Here is a 23,303-nt window from a genome sequence, read left to right on the forward strand (position 1 = left end):
GGTAAAATTGCTTTCATTTACAAAATAATTTTACTTATCATCAATTCAGCGAGACCTTTGGTCGTCCGGTGAACATGTACAGTCCTTAATTTATGAAAACTGCCGTGAAACACATTGTTAAATACTCCCTCGGTTCTTAAATATATAACATTTAGGACAATCTAAGTAGTTAAAAAAGAACTAACTAGCTTGTCCTAAATGTCATATTTGAAGATGTCAACCACTGCTTGGTATGAGATACATATCTTCGTGCATTTATTTGATATTGTAGGCTCTATAAAATTAGTCAAAGTTAGACAAGTTTTATTTATGCCAAAACTAAAACGTCTTTATATTTTGGTAAGGGGGAGTAATCTTCAAAGGAGAATTCATATTACCATCTCAAGTACGCAAATGGATTTGACAACAGTGATGCACTGGAAGTTACACGGATGATCAATATATCTATGGAGATTTTCTAAGCTCTAGGCACAATTAGAACATATATACATAGTTTATGAAAAAGACTAAAAATGCAATATTAAGATTATAGAGTACAGCACGTAACATTATTTAATAAAAGGTAGAAGCATGTGGTGCAGGTTAACTTGCACGGTCGTAGGCCATTTAGCCCTTTACCACCCCTAACGCCATTCCAAAAGATTGGGTTGATGAGCTTCTTCATCTGAGGCGGGGCTACCAAAGGGGCCTCCCCGGTGCCAGCGCGCCGAGGATTAAAATGGGTACCGTGGGAAATGACTTCTTGTGAGATATTTCACCAGAAGGGCAGCGACGGTGATGAGATCGATCGCCACCGTTGCTGAGCTGCTTGGCATGAGAATCCTCGCTGCATCGCTTGGCCGCGTAGCACAACGTCTCCACCCACACGGCCACACTTGAGCGAACACCTCCAGCGTGCCTGCTGCTTCTTGTAACTCCACCTCCTTGCTGATGAACTTTGCGCCAAGCTTACACCCAGTCTGTAAAATCAATCTGAGATGATCCTGTGTTGTGAAATCAAGATGAAAACCGTACTCTCCATGTGAGCTGTAAATTGATCCAGTATTCGTCAATAGACGATCCCCATAGCTCCATAGAACACTGGCCAGTTCTTCAGCTGAGCTGTACCGCGGACCTCTGGTGGTGAGACCATAGCACACCTCCAGGTACGAATTCCGGCTGGCAGTGGGAGACAGCATGTAGGGGCGTGTGGCGAGGAGGAACATCATGTAGTTGGAGAGCGCCTCGACCGCCTTGGCCGCCTCGTCGTCTGCCTCGACCTTGGGTTGCTTGGTGTGCTTCTTGTACCACCTGACCGCCTTGACCACCTCGGCCTCGGGTTGCTTGGTGTGTTTCTTGTACCACCAGCCGAGGTACACGTTAGTGGCGATGTGCCAGACAAGGATGCGCTCCTCTACACTCTAGGTCAAGCCGCCATTTGACAATCCCCATCTCTTCAGCTCGGCACGACCCCTTGAGAGCCCTCCTCCCTGGCATCTTCTTCGTCCCCTCCAACCTCTCCATCGGCGCGCCCGTCCAGTCCCCCTGTAGCACTGCTCCGGACAGAGGCACATTCTCCCTTCAACACTTGGTTCACCGACAGGTCCTCAACGAATGCTGAGACAGGGATGGACCACGAGAAAGCAAGCGTGTTCCACGAGTCCTCGAAACCCATCCACCTTGCTATTTTGCTAATTGAGCTGGCCCTGCTGCGAGCGGCCAACTGAAGCAAGTTGTGCTGCCCGATGGAGCCCGACCAGTACCTTCTCCTCCAATCCGCTGCATGAACAAGCTGGCGGAGACTCGTAAGTATACCACCAAGCTAGGTAATTACATAGAGTATGGTCCTCCATTCCACACTTATCACGACTCCATCTCACCAGTAGAGGGTATTCTTGTTGATAATATGCTCAATAGGCAATCATAACAATTCGGACTAAAAGCCTACAGAATAATTGATCCACAAGGGATTAGGGTAACATCGCCGCGAGGCTGCTGTTGAGGGAGGACAAAGAGGAGACGATCGACTACTTCCTCTACACCGACGCGCATCTAACTCTTCTTCCGCTGCGCTGCGCGTCTAGTGGTAACGATCCATAACTCCTCTACTTGCAAGTTTCCTGGGTGAAGCAGTAGATGTAATTATTATTGCTAGAGGTAGCCTACCCGCGTATCCCTACAGTGGCATTAGAGCCAGGTTGCGTAGTTTTTGTCTGGATCTTGCACATATAGTTGATATGTGATAGTAGTAGATATTATTTATTACGTTTAGGTTCATGTGATGGTTCTTATGTTGCACGGTATGATTAGATCATTTGGTCATGAGGGGATGGAATTGGTTTGAGTAGATTGCAATATGTGACCAAAAAGATTAGTTTGTGCTCCTTCTCTGTTGTGCGCATGACTTATCCCCACCGGCTGGAATCACAATCGAGGCTAGTCGTGTGCATAGTTAGTAGATTGAGATCATGTGTTGCGGTCTTCTCATGTATATCTATCGCATTGATCAATAGGATTGATCTAGTGAAAAATGAGGCATTGTGAATGGCTCAGATTTGGGTTGATTTGATCAATCCGATGAGATTTTCACAACAATTTCATAGATGCGATCTATGTAATTCGGTGAGATTTTTAGGGACTGTCGTTGCTATCTGCTATAGTGATATCCTCATAGTATTTCGGTGGAAGATGTTTTACGCTTAACTATTTTTTGCAGGGTATGATGTGAATGATACGACCTCAATGTCATGTGATGATCTGTGTGTAATATTTGGCAGCGTACGTTGCTGCAATGGTCTTTCAAGCCAAGCCTGCCCTCGTCCTTGGCCTAGCAAGCAACCTCACAAGCAACTTGGCCCTTTAGAACATGCCTTTGCGGGGGCGGTCGATGAGGTCAAGTGTTGTCTTTGCCGAGAGGAACCCCGCTATGGTGTGCGCCAGCTTGGCGACCAGGATGACGTTGGTGAGTGTGAGTCTCCGAGCCGCCGTGAGGAGGTTTGAGCACTATCACATGAAGCTGTTGACGCTCGTTATTGACACACTTTTAGTGATATTTGAATAGTGTTTTTATGCATATTCTTATACTAACCCGCCACTTGGCACCTAAAATAACCCCATATTCACATATGTGTTGTGTTTTGGACCATATTGCAAAATCATAGGAAATACGATATGAATGAAGGGTTTTTCTATAAGTTGGATTTGGGCCCGGATGTTGGACATTGGAAGGCCCAAATACGAACATTGAACCACAGGACCGCAGGAGGAGCTGAACATGCACGGGCCATATCTTCCTCATCCGAACTCCGATTGGAGCGAATTTATAGAGAAAATTGCATGTCTCGAAAAGATCTACAAATTTTGTATGAAGTGCTCGAGCATTGGAGGCCTGTAGGGGCTGAGCTGATCAGCCTAGAGGGACCTAGGCCAATTGGTCTGGTCCTTTTCTGGGTCGGTTCGGGGTGCTCTTTGCCCCACGGCACCTCTGGACTATAAATATCCTCGTTTTCTACCGACATGCATAATCCATCCACCAGAACTTGACAAAACCTAGGGCACTCATCAGAGGGAGCTAACAGTCACCACAAGTTTTCAGAGTTGTTTAGGAGATGGCTTAGGCCAAACCCTAGCCACCATGGCCTCCCTGTGCGGTTGTGCCATGGTGGAGTTCAGGAGAGCCAGTAGTAGATTGTTGATAGTATGTACTCGGAGGTGATGATCTAATACATCTATTATGTGAACAATATTCTTCATATCATCCAATCTGTTAGCAATTCAATGCCTCATTTATGCTTTCTATCTATCATGAATATGCTTGTTTCTTAGTCTAATGCTATAGTTTAGACTACATAGCATGCTTTATGTGATCATGGTGATTAGATCTAGTATGTCGATCCTTCATGAAAGCTAGACATGTTCACTTGTGTTTGTGTCCTTAAACTGCCTGTGCTGATAGGGGGGATCGTGATGGGGTCTGCTTTTGTGTAGGGTGGGGGTTTTTGGGAGGTTGACCAGAGGTAGTAGTTTAAAGATTGATTTGGATGAGATGCATGATGTGCTTGTTCGTTGGCTAGAACTACAACGACAATATGATAGGCTCTTGCTACCCTTAGTGGTGTTATATCATATATTGCTGTGGATATGATATACACTTATTCATGACGTTGATCTTTACAACAAGTTTACCTTTATATGCAATCGATGCTTCATATTAGGGTTGCTCCATTAGATTAAATGGAAACACCTCGTCAATTCGCTACTGATCCATGGATTGATAAACCTTGGATGAATACTCTAAGAGAAAACCTACAATGATCCATGCGCTTGCGGTTCACAAATTGGTGTGCTAACTACCATCAACAAGCTTTTCTACCACCATTGTCGGGGATCAGCAACTCAAACCCTAGGGTGATCTATCTAATTTTTTGGACTAACCCTAATTTTTCTATTGCACATATCTTATTTCTCTTGTTTACGTCCTTGAAAGCAGGTAAATACTAGACGCCAGATGATGGACTTCATCAAGTTCAGATTCACTCCAATATGATGATAACAACATAAGGCTCAGCTCTTTAGCAGTAGATGCTAACTCTATTAGTGGCCCAGCATCTGCTATGGTGTCCACACTAATGAAGACAATACAAATGATGATAAACAAGGTATGCTGCTGTGTAAATTATTTTTAAGACTAATGTTGAAGCATCCCCATTTAAGTAGAGACTAAATGTGATACAAAATATCAGTTCCAGGAGGCTGATAACACATTTATTTAACAGATGGTTCATAAACCGTACAACTCCCGAGGGAGTGGGCGCGAAAGCCACGCCAAAATGATAAGTAAATAAACAACAGCAGCGAGCCAAGCTACTGTCAAGAGACAGCACTCGGGACTACACGACGCGGAAGCATTCTGCAAAGGCCGACACCACATGCAGTGTTGGGTGCGGAAGCGACCTCCTACTCGAAATCCTCAGCGATGAAGTCTGGGTCTTCCTCTAAAGCAATAAAATAAGGGTGAGTACAAAAGTACTCAATAAGTCTAACCCCATCCACGGAGGGGGATACAATCAAGAATATGCACAGGATATATCAAGGATAAGGCTAAGGTTTATTTACAATAAAGCTAGATTTTTAACACATGCAAGGGTTCATTTTCCAAAAGGGTTTTCACAAAGCATTTCTTTAGTAACCGAATCAGTAAATGGGGTTGATCCTACACAAAGGATCCAAGTTTTAATGCTACCGGACTCCCCGTCCGCAGTAGCTCACGGCACCACTGCCGGACACTTCCAAAATCCAACTCACTCCATGAAAATCATCCATCTCCAACCACTAGTTATGTGACCAAGTCGTAACTCGTCCAATGCTATGGACACAGCTACCCGGATAGGTTTTTACTCTGCAGAGGTTGTACACTTTTCCTACAAGTAGGGTACCGCAGCATGATCACCTTAGTGTTGATGCAGATCCTATCAAAGCCATTACCCACCTTAGCTAAGACTGACTAGCCAACACGGAAGCAACCAAGGGGTTAATGACCTACCAACGAGGTCTTAACCGGGACCTAAGTCACAAAGATCTTACTCCTTCTCCATGGTCTCCCATTGCTCACCAGCTCTCCTGATGACTAACAGACTAGCTAGTGGGATTTATGCTAAGCCGTTCCTGCATACAACGGTCGATTGGTTGCACGATGGTTGGGTTAGGCAAGATAACACATCAACTCGGTTCTTAATTTGTGATAAGATGGATATCTCCCAACCTTGCTCAACCACAAAGGTACAAGCCCAACTTATTGGCATTTCACACAAGAAACACCCATCCATCTGATCTAAGCATTTCTTTCCTTTATTTCCGAAAACCCATTTTCCCTTTTTAAAAACACTCACACATTTATTCTTTAACAAAACATATTGTAGTCATGATTGAATTGAGTAACAAGATCCTAAGCATTCTAGCAGTAATTATCATCCAAACAGAGCAAATCATATTTAGAGATAATTATAGGACAATCAAGGAATAATCATAACAATCAAGGCGTGGCTATCCAACCATGTTTCAGCAGTAAAACAATATGCAGTTTTATAAAACAGGCTAATAAATTGTGTTTGAAAAATTAGGATAAATATGCATCTAAGGGTGAGATTGGACATGCCGTCCTCAAAGCCTTCCGGGACTTCTTGCTCGCGGTGATGGTCTTCGGGCTTGGGCTCACGGTACTGGTCGTCAAGCTCCTCCTCGGGCTCCACCTCGGGCACTCTGCGATCTACGGCACACACAATCAGGCACACAATAAATAAAAGAAAATTAAAGCTTTACCCGTTGAGCTCGAACAGAGAACGCGAGTGGTAAATAGAGGAAATAAGTATATGCATGGAGTTTGGAGGTGCCTTGGCAGAAATATTTTAGAGGATGGTGTGGTCAAATTTGGGATTAATTAGAGGAAGTTAGGCGCATGAAATGATGAGATAACGGTGTATTTAGGGGTTAAAACAAGGCTTAGGACTAAACTGCGAGAACCATGGACTTGTTTGTAATGATTTCTAGGAGGTAGGAGGGCTAATTTGCGAGAGAACTTTGAGAGAGGTGGGAGGTTCTGGATGCGAAAAGGAATAAATGGAGGGGCAAAAAGGCAGAGCTACCCTTTCTTCTTCCTCGAGACAGAAACAGGCACAGGAAATAAACATGAGGGGGCGCCATGGTTGGGGAGAGGCGGCGTTGGGGCATGGCGACAACCGGGAAGAGGTGGAAAATGAAGAGGAGGCCGAGGGGGTTCCATTCCTCTCCTTACCTCGGGCTGAGGCAGCTCCGCGGCGACGGGCGGGAGACAGCGGAAGCAGCACTGGAAGCACCGGAGTGAGGGGGAGTTGGTCAGGAAGCTCGGTGGTGGAGTGCAGAGTGGAGTGGAGGCCCTTTTATAGGCTGGAGGCGAGTGGGAGGTGGTGGCCAACGGGCGGCGCATAGGAACAGGCAGAGTTAATGGCAGCCGGGATGCTCGGGCACAGGAGGCGCATAGGACGGTGGCGTGGCGAGGTGGAGCTACGCATGTGCAGCGTGGCGGGACTGGGCTCGCGCGGCGAGGTGAACAGGGACACGGTGGCGTGCTCGAACAGCGATGCACATGGACAGTGTGGTCGGGCACTGGCGGTGAGCTGTTGGCGCGACACGGCGGCGTTGCGGCGCGCGGTGACCGCGACGACGAGCCACGAGCGGCGTCGCGTGCGTGTGCATGGCCGGGGATGCGCGCTGGCGTTGCGAGGCCAGGGCGCCAGGACTTGGGCGAGGCATTGGCATGTGGCGCTGGAGTGCGGGGCGCGTGGTCGCTGGTGCAGGCGAGGGAGCAGCAGGGGCTAGCGCGGGGGCAGCTGTGCGGCCAAGCGTGGGGCCCAGGTGCAGGCGGAGGGCCCTAGTGCGCGTGGGGCGTTGTGCAGGTGTGGGCCTGGAGGGGCCAGGCATACGAGCCAGGGAGTCAGGCACAAGGCGCTGCGCGCAGGAGAAAAAGGAAGTGGTGCGGCAGGTGTGGGCCCAAGGGGCCAGGCGCAAGAGAAAAAGGAGCCAGGGAGCGGCAGCACTGCTAGTGGGCATGCGTGTGGCTAGAAAAGATGAGAGAGAAAAAAAGGAAAAGAAGAAGATAGGCGCTAGCCGCACGGCGAGGAAATAGAAAGAAAGAAAAAAAAGAAGATTGGCGCTCAGCCAGGAGAGAAGAAAGGAAAAGAAAAAAAGAAAAAGGAAGGGAGAAAAGAACAGAAAGGAAATAAGGAAGAGAAGAAATAGGGAGAAAAAGGAAGGGGAAAAGGGAAGGAAAAAGACAAGAAAAAGGAAGAGACGGCGGCGATTAAGGGAACGGTCGTGGGCACGCGTGGTGGTCTTCCATCCAGCACGCAACGTGACTCGTGGAGAGATAAAAGGGGAACACGGATGGACGGCAGTCGGCTTTGGTACCGGAATGGCGAACTTGCCGGAAAGACTGGATTTTAGAGAGCTCAAGCGGTGAAAGATTTTGAAAGCAATTTTTATCGAGTGATTTTGGTTGGTGAATTTTACGGGCGTTACAAATGTTTCTTGGAAAATTGTTTGTTCAAGTAACAGGTGTTGGAAGCAACCATGTCAAGCAAAGAGGGATGATTGGTGGGCCTTTCTGCATAGAAGGTGACGATTTGGAGTTGATCAAGATTGGAGGCAACAAGATTAGAAGCACCATGATACTACCAAACTTTCCAGTGGGATGCTCATAGCTTCTAATTGAGTGATGCAATCAAGGAAGAAAACTGCTAAGATCATCGTCACGAAACGTAAGGTGTCGTCAACATATTAGATGACCAGGCAGAGAAGTTCGTCGGCTCGAGGTACAAAAGGCGAGTTCTTGCTGAGGGGTCAAAACCATGAGCTAGGATGTTGTGGATGGCACGCCAGTTGATGAATCGGAGGCCTTCCATAAGTCAAGGTGAAAGTGATACCTCTTGTTGTATTTTGCTTTACTGTTCTTCCTATTGTTTTTGTACCGAGGTTGTAATTGCCTTTTTGGTGTTGGTGCTCATAAGATGTACCTTACTACCTTAAGATTTTCTAGGAAGGCTCCTTGCATCTTGTTGGTGTACGACGGTCCCGGAAAGGACTCCGTCACAACAACCAGATATACACCTTCCGAAGGGGTAAGGACTCCCCCCTCGAAGAAGGCCATTACGCGAGTGTCTAACCTAACCAACTTAGTACGAGACCGAAATTAAATGAACAGTAAAGACAATAAATGAGAACTGCTTCCTCAGTTTCCAGTTACAGTGGCGCCTCTATTTACAGGAAGATCAATTACCACAAAGTACAATTACATTTTACCGTTACCCAATGGCTAGATTCCAGGAATATTCCGGGTACAACGGGAAATACAGCCCTCGTACGGACCCCTCCAGCTATCTCTTCGTACAGCCTTCACAACTTACGCGGTGGACAGCGTGGCCCTCAGCACGAATGGCCCCCTCGGAGGCCGAAGCCCCTTCGTTCCACTCCTTTGATCTTACGCCAGAGGAGTGAGCTGGGCATCAGGGAGGCGGCCCCCTGGCTTCCTCTAGGACCCCTCGGATCGTCTTCCCACCATTGTTCCCGAAGGACCCTTCGTGAGACGGAGAGCCCTTCGTCCTACCCTTCTTTGCACCCTGCATCCAGAGCCCATACAAAAAGGTATCGACTGTGTCAGGGTTAGTTCCAAAGGCATTCTGCCTCCGAATGGGACTCCGAAGGTGGTTTCCCCAATACATCCTGTGGCGGAACCGCCCAACTTAAGCTGGCTTAAGTGCGCCTAATCGCTGTCGGAACAGCAATTATCCGAAACGCACCTAAAACAACATAAGTCCGGTAGTCCGTCGAGTGTCCCTAGGACTCCTCGAAGGATCCACGACGTGTCTCATAGCCATACATCAGGATAGTATCCGCGATGGGATAACATCAACAAACATTACATTTTTACATACATATAGAAGGTACGAGTTATTACAGAACATAGATTGAAACAAACTTAACAGTGCAGTGTTAGACAGAATTCTAAGATTTAAACATAAACAGTTCAGGAGAAGATGCGCAGGTAAAACTTCTTTTCTAGGGGTATTGTGAGACTCAGGACAATACCCTTAGGGCTTCGGGGTCTCCTCCTCTGTAGACTCCTGCGGGGCTTCTGAAAGATAGCCACAAGGGGAAAACCCTGAGTACTGGGTACTCAGCAAGTCTTACCCGACTAACCAAATATAATAGTTTTCTTGGGATGTATATGATAGCTTTTTGGTGCACTTGGCTGATGCAACTTTTGCCGAAAAGCTTACTACAAGTGATGCCTTAGTTTTATCTTTTATTTGGGTTAAGTCATTACCTGACCATTCTAAATGATGAGCAGAAAGTAAAAACAACCATAGATGTTAAGTCATACATCAAATATCAACCAAAGGTACATATATATTGCATGAATCGATACTACGATGCTCAACAGTGATCAAGTGCATTCATAACCGAGAATTGCGGTGATCCGGACCCATTTACATCCTGCAGGAGAGTACCCTGATCACCAGCTTTATACGACTGTCCAGGTCGTATCTAACAACCTCTCGATTAGCAAAAATCAATGATTAGGAATACGACTACCCGGACCCAGGGATGCACCCCCACATGGGACCCCACGTCTGGCCCGATCTCCATGTGAGTTTCAGGCTACATCCCTGCCAATCTCCAGCACGTCAAGCGCGGGTACGAAGTATTCCCGATCATAGAGTTTACTAACCTACTGGGCTTTACTGGTCCCATACCCAGTAAGTGATCAGATGCTTATCACTTGATCAAAGGTTAAGACAACAAATCGGGCCTTAACCAAATTAATCTAGCAGACAGAACTACATCTCTAGCTTCTGTCCGCTTTCAACTTTCCAAGCTATTTCCATAAGCAACATGTATGACTCAAAAGTTTTCCTTAAGGTTGGTAAACCAAGCATTTAAGCAACTAGCATTTCTAGACTTGGGTTGTCTTCTAAGGTTTCAACAAGTGGCAAAGATGTCCTTAAAACAAGGCATGATCATACACAAGAATAGGTTTCAGGAAACTCCTAGACTTAGTGTATACATAAAGCAAATAACCTGATAACTAGACACATGAAATAACGACTCCAAAATAGATAGGTTTAAATGCACCGGGGCTTGCCTTGTTCGCTTAAAAAGTTAGTATTCTCTGACGGGTTGGCTTCACAGGGGACTAACTCAAAAACTTCTTCGAACTCCGAAGGTCCTTCTGAAAATTCCAAATATTCTCCTTCTGGTGCTTCGGGATCTATAGCATAACACATGCAGGGGTTAGAAATGCAAAATTTTGAATAAAAGACTATACAACTTTCCTTCATGATAAAGTTGCAAGCCAACAAGGACTATACAACCTATTATGATAAAGTTGCAAGCCAACACACATAAACCCAAAAAGATTAACCCACAATTTTTATTTTTCTAATTAACCCTCCTTAAGGCTTTTTCTTTTATCTTTAGAAAAAGTTATAATTATTTTCTAACTTGAAAATCTAATTTCCTATGAGTTAAGAACAATTTGTGATTAAGAAAATGTTATTTCATATTTTATACATTTTATAAATATTAAGCATTTATTTAATTACCTTAAAAGGAAGGCATTAAATAAATACCCAAATCTTTATTATTTTTCTAGGGTGTAAAAATTTTAATGCATAAAGGAAAATAAAACAAGCTTAACAAAATTGGTTTCACTAATTTTGGACACTCCTAGAAATTTCTGTGATTTAAAAGGTGTAAAACGGATTTAAACTAATTACTTCTTAAAGGAAATCTAATTTTCCCGAAAAACTCCCGGAAAAACTTTTCTTACTCAGCTCCAACCTACCCTCTCTCACGCGCGTTGGGCCCCACGGCGCGGACCCACCTTTCTCCTGTTCTATTTACCCGCCGGCCCTTTTCTCCTCTTAACGGGCCCCGTGGGCCGTTTTCTTTTTCCTATTCACTTCCCGGTCCGACTTCGGCCCAACGGCTTCTTCTCCTTTTTCTTCATTTCCCCCGCGAGCGCGGCCTGCTAGCTGCTCTGGGCCTCCGGCCTTTTTCCCTTTACGGCCGATCGCGCGCACGTCGCTGGGCTTCAAGGCCGCAGCCCAACAGACGGCCGCGCGCCCGGCCTCCTTCCCCCCCCCCTCTCCTTTCTCTCTCTCTGCCACGCGGGCCCGAGCGACCAGGAGCTTCTTCCTCCTCCCGCCAAAACGCGCGCGACAGGGGGCGGCGCGACTCGCCGGCCGGCGCCCCACCGGCGGTGATGCTAGGTCAGGACAGCACCCCTACACCTTCACGCACCCGTGCGCGGCAACAGCTCCTCGGGAGATGGCCGGAGCCATTCCCTCCACGGCGACGGGCGGCGACACCTCCGGCCGGTCGCGACTACTCACGACGACGGCACAAACTACTCGAACAACTACTCCTACACCATCCTAGGACCCTAAGGACTTGCCTACGACTACTTAAGAAGAAAGGGGAGCAGCGCAAGGTAGGGCTCACCGTGAGCGGGCGGTGCGGCGACGGCGGACAGAAACAACGGCGAGCACGGTTACTCCGGCATGGATGTTGGATAACAACTTGGCTGGGGTGTAGGTGGGGTGTCTGTGGAGGAGTGGGTGAGAGGAATCGACGGGAAGCGAGGCGTGGCGGTGAAATTTTGCTCGGCGGCGGTGCTTGACAGGAGAGGCGCTGGCGGCGGTAAAAAGAGCGGTGGTGAAAACGGCGGCGCGGGAGCGGTAGTTATTCAAGCGTTCACCGCGCGCATGGGCGACACCGTGGCCTACCCATAGGCTTATGTGGTGAGGAGGTGGCCTAGCTATCTGCGCTGGCGAGCGACCGACGACGGCAGCGGCGACACGTCCAGCTGCTCTGTCATCGCCCCTTTTCTTTCTCCTGATGCCCGAAATCTTCAGAGCTTCACCGCGGCCGATTCCCAATCCGACGGTGCACGAGTGTCTTAACCAATATTGTAGATAAACTTGAATTCCCCAACTTTTATTTTGGCTCTACCCGAGATAAACATCAAGCCGGGCAAAATTTTGAATTGTTTCTGGTGTCTGTCTGAATTTGACTGAATCCAAAAATTCAGTTCGTCAGTTAACTGACAGTGACGTCGATCTCACTTGGTGAATCAATTCAGTGACCCAATTCTTTTTCTTCTAGTCCAACTTCTTCCCAAATGTATTCTACAACATCCCAAGGTTCCATTTTGCCCAAGAACACCTACCCTTCTTGATCTACATTGCTCCGAATTCAAATTCAAAGTCGACCCTATGCTGTCGGTTTCAGACTTAACCATTTTCAAAGTGACAGTTAACTGTGATAATGTGCTGACTTTGAGCTTGAATTTGAATTCCTTCCTTTCACTGTTCCTGGCCAACAACACCCAAATCTTGTAGCCCAGAGTTCATACTTCAACATGGTATAGTTGTCCTGATGCACTTATTTGAAAAATTCTTCATAAATCAATTTCCAAAATGGACTCTGGGGCTGTTTTTCTGAAATTCTATTTTCAGACGAGGAACAGTAACTTTAGTTTTCTTTTTCCTTTCTTTAATTCCTTTGAGATAATTTGCAGCATTTCTGTTCCAAATTCTTGATCCCTAAGTTCTAATCACTCTTACACTTGTATTCCATATTTTTGCCGAATTTTTCTGAATTTCAAATTAAAAATTCAAATTTCGGTCAAATTTGACCCGAATTTGATTTTCGGCCAATTTCTTTTTCTTTTCTTCTCATTTTGCTTTTAATTCTTCAAAGTCACTTAGATGACTAAATTGGTAGCTGTTACAGCCTCTCCCCCTTAACAGAATCTCGTCCCGAGATTCCGGGGTTAAATCCTCGGTTTTGAGAATGGAAAGGAAACTGCGTCAGGTCAATTATTCTTTCTTTTTCTGTACAAGGATAGTGGGGTGGGGGCTTTTGTTCATCTGTTCCTGACGGTTTCAAATAATTCTGGATATTTAGACTCTAGGTCTTCAGCCTGTTCCCAAGTAGCTTCATCCGGAGTATGAGTTTTCCATTGTACCTTGTAAAACGTGATATTTCGAGTTCAGGTATCTCGTGTCTTTTGATCCAGAATTTTAATGGGTCTTTCTTCATAGGTTAGATCGGGCTCGAGCTCAATTTCTGGATCTTCTAAAATTTCTTCTGGAACTCTTAAGCACTTTTTAAGCTGGGATACATGAAATACGTCATGTATAGAAGCAAGTTGGTCTGGCAACAACAGCTTATATGCCACTGGTCCTTTTCGTTCCAGAATTGCATAGGGACCAATATATCTTGGGGCTAACTTCCCCTTTACTCCAAATCGTTGTGCTCCTTTCATGGGAGATACCTTCAAGTATACAAAATCTCCGGTATGAAATTCCAAGGACCGTCTCTTTTTGTCCGAATAACTCTTTTGTCGGGACTGGGCTACTTCTAAATGTTTGCGAATCTTCTGGACCTTCTCCTCGGTTTCCATAACCAAATCTGATCCCAAATGTGTCCTTTCTCCTACTCCTGACCAATTTAAAGGAGTTCGGCATCTTCGACCATACAAGGCTTCGAAAGGTGCCATCTTAATACTAGCTTGATAGCTATTATTATAGGAGAACTCAGCTAGAGGCAAACATTCATCCCATAGCTTAGAGAAGGTAAGGACACATGCTCTTAACATGTCTTCCAAAATTTGATTGACCCTTTCTGTCTGCCCTCCAGTTTGAGGATGATAGGCAGAACTTCTAATTAGGGTAGTACCCATGTCCTTTTGTAATCGTTCCCAGAATCTGGAAACAAACTGGGAACCTCGATCGGAGATAATGGTCTTTGGTACTCCGTGCAAGGATACGATCCGGGTTATATAGAGCTTAGCATATGTCGACACCGGATAAGTAGTCTTGACTGGAATAAAGTGAGCTGACTTAGTAAGGAGGTCGACAATAACCCAGATGGAATCATATCCCTTTGAAGTGGTAGGCAGTCCAACTATAAAGTCCATGGAAATATCCTCCCACTTCCAGACAGGGATTTCTGAAGGTTGTAGTAAACCTGCCGATTTTTGTAGTATGGATTTAACTCTTCGGCAAGTATCACATTCAGCTACATATCTTGCAATTTCAGGTTTCATCTTGGCCCACCAAAATCTTTGCTTTAAATCTTGGTACATTTTATTGCTTCCGGGATGAATGGCAAACTTGGACAGATGTGCTTCTTCTAAGATTAATCTTCTTAAGTCTTCATCTTTAGGAACTACTATCCTGTCCTTGAAGTACAGTCCTCCATCCTCTTTTTGATTAAATTCGGGGATCTTCCCTTCGGCTTTTTGCTGATATAGTATCTTAATCAATGGATCTTCTTTTTGGGCTATTATAATCTTTTCCTTTAGGGTATCTTGGATCATAATATTCTGAAGGGTGCCTTGTTTCACCATTTCTAAACTCAAGTCTTCGATTTCTTCACACAAGGTCTTAAGGTTAAACTGGACGGTAGTGCAGTGGCATTGGGCCTTTCTGCTCAAGGCGTCGACCACCACATTAGCCTTACCAGGATGATAATGGATTTCTACCTTATAATCTTTAATCAGTTCTAGCCACCGTCTTTGCCTCATGTTCAAGTCCATTTGAGTAAAGATGTATTTCAAGCTTTTGTGGTCAGTAAAGATACGACATTCACTACCTAAAAGATAGTGTCGCCATATCTTTAATGCATGCACTACGGCGGCAAGTTCTAAATCATGGGTAGGGTAATACTCTTCATGACGCTTCAATTGACGAGAAGCATAAGCAATAACTCTGCCCTCTTGCATCAGAACACACCCTATGCCTGTCCCAGAGGCATCACAGTATACATCAAAGGGTTTTTCTAGGTCAGGTTGAGCTAGCATTGGGGCTGTAGTCAGCAATTTCTTTAAGACTTGGAATGATTCCTCACACTCAGGCTTCCATTCAAATTTCATTTCCTTCTTTAATAATTCTGTGATTGGTTTAGAAATTTTTGAGAAGTTGGGGATGAACCTACGGTAATAGCCGGCCATTCTCAAGAAACTTCTCACTTCATGCACAGAGGTTGGTGATTTCCAATCCAGTATATCCTTGACCTTTCCGGGATCTACTTCAATTCCTTTTTCGGACAGTATGTGCCCAAGGAATGGAACTTTCTTTAACCAAAATTCACACTTACTGAACTTGGCATATAACTGGTGTTCCCGGAGTCTATTTAGAACAATGCGCAAGTGTTGCGCATGTTCCTCTTCATTTTTAGAAAAGACAAGGATATCGTCTATAAAGACGACCACAAATTTATCTAACTCTGGCATGAATACTGAGTTCATGAGGTACATAAAATGCGCTGGGGCATTTGTTAGTCCGAAAGACATAACCAAGTACTCATATAGTCCATATCGGGTTGAAAAGGCTGTTTTTGGTATGTCTTCGGGTTTTATCTTAATCTGATGGTACCCTGACCGAAGGTCGATTTTCGAAAAGACCTTAGCTCCGGACAACTGGTCGAACAACAAGTCAATCCGTGGCAGCGGATACTTGTTTTTAATGGTTACCGCATTCAAAGGGCGGTAATCCACACATAGCCTTAATGTGCCATCCTTCTTTTTAACAAATAGAGCCGGGCAGCCCCATGGTGAAGTGCTAGGTCGAACAAAACCCTTATCCAACAATTCTTGGAGTTGTATTTTTAATTCTGCTAGCTCCTTAGGTGGCATTCGATACGGTCTTCTAGAGATAGGAGCGGTGCCTGGTTCTAACTTAATAGTGAATTCTACCGCTCTATCAGGCGGTAGCCCAGGCAGATCTTCTAGAAATACATCTATAAACTCATTAACCACAGGAATAGATTCTAGAGTCACTGCTCTAGTCTTTTTGACCATCTGGTCCAAACAAGGATGAGCGGGTAATTGGAGCTCAAAAGAGTGGCCTTGGTCATCTTTCATGCTAACGACCCGATTAACCATATTATTCTGAACTTTATGTTCCTTCATCCAATTTACTCCCAAAATAAGATCTATTCCTTGATCTTCCAAAATTAAAGGATAAGCACCCACCTTATTTCCTTCTTGGTTTAAAATCACATTGAGAGCTACTTGATTTGTATTCTGTGTGGCCCCAGTAGCTTGAATAGCATACTTGAGATTTAATGTATGGACCTCTAGTTGGTGTTGTATGACAAACCTTCTACTTATGAAAGTATGTGATGCGCCTGAATCAAATAAAACCATGGCAGGATAATCATTAACAAGATACATACCTGCCAGGATAGGCTCTCCTTCTGGAATTTCTTCTACATTCATATAATGAGCTTGTCCCGTCTTGGTGTTGACGAACTTACGACGGGCAAACTTTTGTCCAGTGCCTTGGCCCGAGGTCTGAGCCCTTAAGTTTGCGTTTCCCCCAACCTTGGGAAAACGACAGTCCCGGGCGAAGTGTCCTGGCTTTCCACAGTTGAAACAAACCTGTGGAGTTCCTGGAGGAGTAGGGTTACGAAACCCGAGAGGTGGTGCAATTCCAGGACGAGGGGCAGCACTGGGAGCTCTAGCATTCCAAGACTGGAAAGGCCATTGCTGAAATGAAGGTCGATACATGGGTCGAGGAGGACCTCGATATACCACCTTTATTCTCTGTGGAGCATTCCCAAAGTTCCCAAAAGGAATATTTTTCCTTTTCAATGCTTCTTCTTTCTTCAAGGTTTCATCCAAAATTCTCATCTTTTCTTCCGCGGTAATAGCCGTACTTACCGCAGAGCTATAGTCGGCGAAAGTGCAGGTGGACAACTTTTCCTGCATTCTTGCGTTGAGTCCTCGAAGATAGCAATCTCTCTTTCTGGACTCGGTGTTGACATGTTCTGGTGCATATTGGGCTAGGTGGTCGAACTCACTGGTATATTCCAGAATACTGCGATTTCCTTGTTGTAGCCCTAAGAACTGTTCCAGTTTCATTCTCATGATACCTTCCGGCACAAACTGCGTCCGGAAGGCTTCCTTGAAATTCTCCCACGTGACTTCCCTACCCACTGGCTGCCTGGCCAGATGGCTGGTCCACCAAGTCCCTGCGGGACCTTGAAGCTGGAGTCCCGCAAATTCGGCCTTTTGAGTGGTGGTACATTGGGGAATTACTCGAAACTTTTGTTCCATAGTCTGAAGCCATTCGTTAGCTTCAAGTGGATGCTCGGCCTTCAAGAATACTGGGGGACGGGTCTCCAGAAATTGGGTGTAGGACACACCCTGCTCCCGATCCCGCCTATGTCCACCATTACCAGTGTTCTGTACGATCATCTGGAGTAATCGGGCCTGTTCTACCCCGGAGTTCATAAGGCTGGCTATAGCATCTGCCAGCGTGGGTGCTCTTGGTAAATTCTCCTCCTGACCTCTGGAACCTGAAGCTCGTGGTCCTCTGGGATCCGTCATGCTGCCAAGAGTAAACAGGATATTAATATCTAGGGTACAATTTATCAACGGTTTCCTGCACACTATTATGTCACACATCGCAGTACGATCACACACAAACCATACTTATACACATACTTATTTATAATACATGCCCTGGAGTTACTTTTTACAAAAACCTCCGTACTACTTGTCCAACACACATATCTTACATAAATATATTACATCATTTTTCAGACAAAGTTCACTTCAACCATCATAGGGGAAAATGCCTAGTTCCTCGGCATTTAGTCCCAGTCGAGCCATTGCCGCCTGCAGGATATCTTGGTCTACGGTCATCAATGTTTGCCCTGGGGGAGCGACAGGTGGGGCTTGATTGACTGAATTTTCACTTCCGGACTCCGGCCCGGGGTCGCTCAAAGTGCGGGAAGTATGAGATGCGGAGGTGCTAACTCCAGAGTTTCCTTCCATTTCTTCAGGATCCTCTTCTTCTTCTCCGCCTTCTGGTTCCTCTTCTCCCCATTGCTGCATGGGTCCATAGCCCTGAGGATCTAGCCCATCAGCATTGGCATTAGCCCAAGCGAACTGTTGATTTCCCGCAGGGGCTTCACCCTGGTCGTCCTCCATGTCCACATCAAATCCCTCCAGATTCTCATGAGCATACAGATCTATCTCAGGAACTGCAGGTGGAACCGGATCTTCTTCCACTTCTACCACAGGTACTAATTGATCCGCTTCCTCCGGGTTCAGTGGCTGAGGCTCTTCTGGTGGTGGAGGTGGTGGAACATTGACAATATTTTGTGCAGGTACCTGGGCCTGCATCTCCTCCAAAGCTTGACGAAGTGACAGGATCTCGTCTAGCTGTTGGAATCTTTCCACTTCCAGCCTATTGACATTTGATTCAGCTTCCTCCCTCGCTCTATCTGCCATGCTCCTACTGGCTTCAATGAACCCTTGCATCACTTTGAGTTTTTCTTCATAATCCTCAATTCTTCTGGATTGCTCTCTCATCGTTTTCTCCATGTCATGCTCTCTTGCCATTGCCGCCTTTTTGTACATCTCCTTGTCATGTCGGGCACCCATCAACTCCATCTTAGCGTCTTCATTCTTCTGCCTCTGGTTATAATATTCTCTGATACAATTTTGATGCAAGTTGTACATAGCTGTCATATAATCAGAAGCAGCAGCAACCAAAACATCATGCTCTACTCTAGAAGTGTTCTTCAAAGCTTTAATCCTTCTCCTCCATATCCCATCATCTTGATGCTTGATAGGGTAGAACCGAGCGGAGCTCGATCCTACCTCCACCTTGTGGTTTTCACATAATTCAGTAAGAGCAGTCATAGCCGCCCTTTCTATGGTGTCGTTGAACTCAAAACCCGACTCCATCACCTCCTCCAGACGCCAATTGGGACGGGTGTCATCATCCGGAATATGCACATACACAGTGCAATATTGTTTGTGGCCAGTATCTTCTTTCCTCCAATAGTATTCTGGGGGATTGTGAAAGCCTAATTCTTGTAGCGTCTTCCAAAGCAACTGCACGAATCCCGGCTTATCCAAATAATGGCCGCGGGTCCATCCATCCTTATCAGTGTAGCCTTCTTCAAACATCCTATAAAAGAAACGAGGTCAGGTCTAACGGCACTCACCAAACCCAAAAGTTTTGAAGATATGCAATGCAAACATGATGCAACGATTCCTACGTACTTTCAGACTTATATACACACTCGTAGGAAAATTGGTGGCATCGTAATCTCTCCCTAAATAACAGACTACCGAATACTAGCGACACGCAGCAAACAGTTAACATCTGCAAAACAAACAACCAGTTAACACTACTGCCACCTGTGACTTATATTTTTATATTTAAAATAGAGTCTCAATTTTTAAAAGGTAATATCTGTTGATTATCCCAACCTGCGGCTCTGATACCAGCTGTGGCGGAACCTCCCAACTTAAGCTGGCTTAAGTGCGCCTAATCGCTGTCGGAACAGCAATTATCCGAAACGCACCTAAAACAGCATAAGTCCGGTAGTCCGTCGAGTGTCCCTAGGACTCCTCGAAGGATCCACGACGTGTCTCATAGCCATACATCAGGATAGTATCCGTGATGGGATAACATCAACAAACATTACATTTTTACATACATATAGAAGGTACGAGTTATTACAGAACATAGATTAAAACAAACTTAACAGTGCAGTGTTAGACAGAATTCTAAGATTTAAACATAAACAGTTCAGGAGAAGATGCGCAGGTAAAACTTCTTTTCTAGGGGTATTGTGAGACTCAGGATAATACCCTTAGGGCTTCGGGGTCTCCTCCTCTGTAGACTCCTGCGGGGCTTCTGAAAGATAGCCACAAGGGGAAAACCCTGAGTACTGGGTACTCAGCAAGTCTTACCCGACTAACCAAATATAATAGTTTTCTTGGGATGTATATGATAGCTTTTTGGTGTACTTGGCTGATGCAACTTTTGCCGAAAAGCTTACTACAAGTGATGCCTTAGTTTTATCTTTTATTTGGGTTAAGTCATTACCTAACCATTCTAAATGATGAGCAGAAAGTAAAAACAACCATAGATGTTAAGTCATACATCAAATATCAACCAAAGGTACATATATATTGCATGAATCGATACTACGATGCTCAACAGTGATCAAGTGCATTCATAACCGAGAATTGCGGTGATCCGGACCCATTTACATCCTGCAGGAGAGTACCCTGATCACCAGCTTTATACGACTGTCCAGGTCGTATCTAACAACCTCTCGATTAGCAAAAATCAATGATTAGGAATACGACTACCCGGACCCAGGGATGCACCCCCACATGGGACCCCACGTCTGGCCCGATCTCCATGTGAGTTTCAGGCTACATCCCTGCCAATCTCCAGCACGTCAAGCGCGGGTACGAAGTATTCCCGATCATAGAGTTTACTAACCTATTGGGCTTTACTGGTCCCATACCCAGTAAGTGATCAGATGCTTATCACTTGATCAAAGGTTAAGACAACGAATCGGGCCTTAACCAAATTAATCTAGCAGACAGAACTACATCTCTAGCTTCTGTCCGCTTTCAACTTTCCAAGCTATTTCCATAAGCAACATGTATGACTCAAAAGTTTTCCTTAAGGTTGGTAAACCAAGCATTTAAGCAACTAGCATTTCTAGACTTGGGTTGTCTTCTAAGGTTTCAACAAGTGGCAAAGATGTCCTTAAAACAAGGTATGATCATACACAAGAATAGGTTTCAGGCAACTCCTAGACTTAGTGTATACATAAAGCAAATAACCTGATAACTAGACACATGAAATAACGACTCCAAAATAGATAGGTTTAAATGCACCGGGGCTTGCCTTGTTCGCTTAAAAAGTTAGTATTCTCTGACGGGTTGGCTTCACAGGGGACTAACTCAAAAACTTCTTCGAACTCCGAAGGTCCTTCTGAAAATTCCAAATATTCTCCTTCTGGTGCTTCGGGATCTATAGCATAACACATGCAGGGGTTAGAAATGCAAAATTTTGAATAAAAGACTATACAACTTTCCTTCATGATAAAGTTGCAAGCCAACAAGGACTATACAACCTATTATGATAAAGTTGCAAGCCAACACACATAAACCCAAAAAGATTAACCCACAATTTTTATTTTTCTAATTAACCCTCCTTAAGGCTTTTTCTTTTATCTTTAGAAAAAGTTATAATTATTTTCTAACTTGAAAATCTAATTTCCTATGAGTTAAGAACAATTTGTGATTAAGAAAATGTTATTTCATATTTTATACATTTTATAAATATTAAGCATTTATTTAATTACCTTAAAAGGAAGGCATTAAATAAATACCCAAATCTTTATTATTTTTCTAGGGTGTAAAAATTTTAATGCATAAAGGAAAATAAAACAAGCTTAACAAAATTGGTTTCACTAATTTTGGACACTCCTAGAAATTTCTGTGATTTAAAAGGTGTAAAACGGATTTAAACTAATTACTTCTTAAAGGAAATCTAATTTTCCTGAAAAACTCCCGGAAAAACTTTTCTTACTCAGCTCCAACCTACCCTCTCTCACGCGCGTTGGGCCCCACGGCGCGGACCCACCTTTCTCCTGTTCTATTTACCCGCCGGCCCTTTTCTCCTCTTAACGGGCCCCGTGGGCCGTTTTCTTTTTCCTATTCACTTCCCGGTCCGACTTCGGCCCAACGGCTTCTTCTCCTTTTTCTTCATTTCCCCCACGAGCGCGGCCTGCTAGCTGCTCTGGGCCTCCGGCCTTTTTCCCTTTACGGCCGATCGCGCGCACGTCGCTGGGCTTCAAGGCCGCGGCCCAACAGACGGCCGCGCGCCCGGCCTCCTTCCTCCCCCCCCCCCCCCCCTCTCCTTTCTCTCTCTCTGCCACGCGGGCCCGAGCGACCAGGAGCTTCTTCCTCCTCCCGCCAAAGCGCGCGCGACAGGGGGCGGCGCGACTCGCCGGCCGGCGCCCCACCGGCGGTGATGCTAGGTCAGGACAGCACCCCTACACCTTCACGCACCCGTGCGCGGCAACAGCTCCTCGGGAGATGGCCGGAGCCATTCCCTCCACGGCGACGGGCGGCGACACCTCCGGCCGGTCGCAACTACTCACGACGACGGCACAAACTACTTGAACAACTACTCCTACACCATCCTAGGACCCTAAGGACTTGCCTACGACTACTTAAGAAGGAAGGGGAGCAGCGCAAGGTAGGGCTCACCGTGAGCGGGCGGCGCGGCGACGGCGGACAGAAACAACGGCGAGCACGGTTACTCCGGCATGGATGTTGGATAACAACTTGGCTAGGGTGTAGCTGGGGTGTCTGTGGAGGAGTGGGTGAGAGGAATCGACGAGAAGCGAGGCGTGGTGATGGAATTTTGCTCGGCGGCGGTGCTTGACAGGAGAGGCGCTGGCGGCGGTAAAAAGAGCGGCGGTGAAAACGGCGGCGCGGGAGCGGTAGTTATTCAAGCGTTCACCGCGCGCATGGGCGACACCGTGGCCTACCCATAGGCTTATGTGGTGAGGAGGTGGCCTAGCTATCTGCGCTGGCGAGCGACCGACGACGGCGGCGGCGACACGTCCAGCTGCTCTGTCATCGCCCCTTTTCTTTCTCCTGATGCCCGAAATCTTCAGAGCTTCACCGCGGCCGATTCCCAATCCGACGGTGCACGAGTGTCTTAACCAATATTGTAGATAAACTTGAATTCCCCAACTTTTATTTTGGCTCTACCCGAGATAAACATCAAACCGGGCGAAATTTTGAATTGTTTCTGGTGTCTGTCTGAATTTGACTGAATCCAAAAATTCAGTTCGTCAGTTAACTGACAGTGACGTCGATCTCACTTGGTGAATCAATTCAGTGACCCAATTCTTTTTCTTCTAGTCCAACTTCTTCCCAA

At 45.7% G+C, this 23,303-nt stretch overlaps 1 pseudogene; it reads right to left on the reverse strand.

The window, feature by feature from the left end:
* Positions 1 to 713: 713 nt before the first annotated feature.
* LOC140223322 (uncharacterized) lies at positions 714 to 18,985 on the reverse strand (annotated as a pseudogene).
* Positions 18,986 to 23,303: the final 4,318 nt, after the last annotated feature.

Source organism: Setaria viridis, chromosome 7 (genome assembly GCF_005286985.2).
Source record: "Setaria viridis chromosome 7, Setaria_viridis_v4.0, whole genome shotgun sequence".
NCBI lineage: Eukaryota > Viridiplantae > Streptophyta > Magnoliopsida > Poales > Poaceae > Setaria > Setaria viridis.